The following is a 3,791-nucleotide window of genomic DNA, read 5'->3' on the forward strand; positions in this document are numbered from 1 at the left end:
GGAGAAGCGAAGAAATAAACGGAGAAACGAAGAAATAAACGGAGAAACGAAGAAAGAAACGGAGAAACGAAGAAAGAAACGGAGATACGAAGAAAGAAACGGAGAATCGGAGAAAGAAACGGAGAAACGAACAAAGAAACGGAGAAACGAAGAAAGAAACGGAGAAACGGAGAAATAAATGGAGAAACGAAGAAATAAACGGAGTAACGAAGAAAGAAACGGAGAAACGAAGAAAGAAACGGAGAAACGAAGAAAGAAACGGAGAAACGAAGAAAGAAACGGAGAAACGAAGAAAGAAACGGAGAAACGAAGAAAGAAACGGAGAAACGAACAAAGAAACGGAGAAACGAAGACAGAAACGGAGAAACGAACAAAGAAACGGAGAAACGAACAAAGAAACGGAGAAACGAACAAAGAAACGGAGAAACGAACAAAGAAACGGAGAAACGAACAAAGAAACGGAGAAACGAAGACAGAAACGGAGAAACGAACAAAGAAACGGAGAAACGAACAAAGAAACGGAGAAACGAACAAAGAAATGGAGAAACGAACAACGAAACGTAGAAACGAAGAAAGAAACGGAGAAACGAAGATATAAACGGAGAAACGAAGAAAGAAACCGAGAAACGAACAAAGAAACGGAGAAACGAACAAAGAAACGGAGAAACGAACAAAGAAACGGAGAAACGAACAAAGAAACGGAGAAACGAAGACAGAAACGGAGAAACGAACAAAGAAACGGAGAAACGAACAAAGAAACGGAGAAACGAACAACGAAACGGAGAAACGAACAAAGAAACGGAGAAACGAACAAAGAAACGGAGAAACGAACAAAGAAACGGAGAAACGAAGAAGGAAACGAAGAGACGGAGAAATAAATGGAGAAACGTAGAAAGAAACGGAGAAACGAAGAAAGAAACGGAGAAACGAAGAAAGAAACGGAGAAACGAAGAAAGGAACTGAGAAACGAAGAAAGAAACGGAGAAACGAACAAAGAAACGGAGAAACGAAGAAAGAAACGGAGAAACGAACAAAGAAACGGAGAAACGAACAAAGAAACGGAGAAACGAACAAAGAAACGGAGAAACGAACAACGAAACGTAGAAACGAAGAAAGAAACGGAGAAACGAAGAAAGAAACGGAGAAACGAAGAAAGAAACGGAGAAACGAAGAAAGAAACGGAGAAACGAAGAAAGAAACGGAGAAACGAACAAAGAAACGGAGAAACGAAGAATGAAACGCAGAGACGGAGAAATAAATGGAGAAACGAAGAAATAAACGGAGAAACGAACAAAGAAACGGAGAAACGAAGAAAGAAACGGAGAAACGAAGAAAGAAACGGAGAAACGAAGAAAGAAACGGAGAAACGAACAAAGAAACGGAGAAACGAACAAAGAAACGGAGAAACGAACAAAGAAACGGAGAAACGAACAAAGAAACGGAGAAACGAACAAAGAAACGGAGAAACGAACAAAGAAACGGAGAAACGAACAAAGAAACGGAGAAACGAACAATGAAACGGAGATACGAAGAAGGAAACGAAGAGACGGAGAAATAAATGGAGAAACGAAGAAAGAAACGGAGAAACGAAGAAAGAAACGGAGAAACGAACAAAGAAACGGAGAATCGGAGAAATAAATGGTGAAACGAAGAAATAAACCGAGAAACGGAGAAAGAAACGGAGAAACGAACAAAGAAACGGAGAAACGAAGAAAGAAACGGAGAAACGAGGAAAGAAACGGAGAAACGAACAAAGAAACGGAGAAACGGAGAAATAAATGAAGAAACGAAGAAATAAACGGAGAAACGAAGAAAGAAACGGAGAAACGAAGATAGAAACGGAGAAACGAGGAGAGAAACGGAGAAACGAAGAAAGAAACGGAGAAACGAAGAAAGAAACGGAGAAACGAAGAAAGAAACGGAGAAACGAAGAAAGAAACTTAGAAACGAAGAAAGAATCGGAGAAACGAGGAAAGAAACGGAGAAACGAACAAAGAAACGGAGAAACGGAGAAATAAATGAAGAAACGAAGAAATAAACGGAGAAACGAAGAAAGAAACGGAGAAACGAAGATAGAAACGGAGAAACGAGGAGAGAAACGGAGAAACGAAGAAAGAAACGGAGAAACGAAGAAAGAAACGGAGAAACGAAGAAAGAAACGGAGAAACGAAGAAAGAAACTTAGAAACGAAGAAAGAATCGGAGAAACGAAGAAAGAAACGGAGAAACGAAGAAAGAAACTGAGAAACGAAGAAAGAAACGGAGTAACGAGGAAAGAAACTGAGAAACGAAGAAAGAAACGGAGAATCGGAGAAATAAATGGAGAAACGAAGAAATAAACCGAGAAACGGCGAAAGAAACGGAGAAACGAACAAAGAAACGGAGAAACGAACAAAGAAACGGAGAAACGAACAAAGAAACGGAGAAACGAACAAAGAAACGGAGAAACGAACAAAGAAACGGAGAAACGAAGAAATAAACGGAGAAACGAAGAAAGAAACGAAGAAAGAAACGGAAAAACGAAGAAAGAAACGGAGAAACGAAGAAAGAAACGGAGAAACGAAGAAAGAAACGGACAATCGGAGAAATAAATGGAGAAACGAAGAAATAAACCGAGAAACGGAGAAAAGAACAAAAAAACGGGGAAACGAAGAAAGAAACGGAGAAACGAACAAAGAAACGGAGAAACGAACAAAGAAACGGAGAAACGAACAAAGAAACGGAGAAACGAGGAAGGAAACGGAGAAACGGAGAAATAAATGGAGAAACGAAGAACTAAACGGAGAAACGAACAAAGAAATGGAGAAACGAAGAAAGAAATGGAGAAATAAATGGAGAAACGAAGAAATAAACGGAGAAACGAACAAAGAAACGGAGAAACGAAGAAAGAAACGGAGAAACGAAGAAATAATCCGAGAAACGGAGAAAGAAACGGAGAAACGAAGAAAGAAACGGAGAAACGAAGATAGAAACGGTGAAACGAACAAAGAAACGGAGAAAAGAGCAAAGAAACGGAGAAACGAACAAAGAAACGGAGAAACGAACAAAGAAACGTTTCTCCGTTTCTCCGTTTCTCGGTTTCCCCGTTTCTCCGTTTCTCGGTTTCTCCGTTTCTCGGTTTCTCCGTTTCTCTGTTTCTCGGTTTCTCCGATTCTCGGTTTCTCCGTTTCTCCGTTTCTCGGTTTCTCCGTTTCTCCGTTTCACGGTTTCTCCGTTTCTCCGTTTCTCGGTTTCTCCGTTTCTCTGTTTCTCCGTTTCTCCGTTTCTCGGTTTCTCCGATTCTCGGTTTCTCCGTTTCTCCGTTTCTCGGTTTCTCCGTTTCTCCGTTTCTCGGTTTCTCCGTTTCTCCGTTTCTCGGTTTTTCCGTTTTTCCGTTTCTCGGTTTTTCCGTTTCTCCGTCTCTCGGTTTCTCCGTTTCTCGGTTTCTCCGTTTCTCCGTTTCTTGGTTTTTCCGTTTCTCCGTTTCTCCGTTTCACCGTTTTTTGTTCGTTTCTCCATTTATTTCTCCGATTCTCCGTTTCTTTCTTCGTTTCTCCGTTTCTTTCTTCGTTTCTTCGTTTCTTTCTTTGTTTCTCCGTTTCTTTCATCGTTTCTCCGTTTCTTTCTTCGTTCCTCCGTTTCTTTCTTCGATTTTCCGTTTATTTCTTCGTTTCTCCATTTATTTCTCCGTTTCTCCGTTTCTTTGTTCGTTTCTCCGTTTCTTTGTTCCTTTCTCCGTTTCTTTGGACGTTTCTCCGTTTCTTTGGACGTTTCTCCGTTTCTTCGTTTCTTTGTTCGTTTCTCCGTTTCTTC

Source organism: Ptiloglossa arizonensis, chromosome 3 (assembly GCF_051014685.1).
Source record: "Ptiloglossa arizonensis isolate GNS036 chromosome 3, iyPtiAriz1_principal, whole genome shotgun sequence".
In the NCBI taxonomy this organism is placed as follows: Eukaryota; Metazoa; Arthropoda; class Insecta; order Hymenoptera; family Colletidae; genus Ptiloglossa; species Ptiloglossa arizonensis.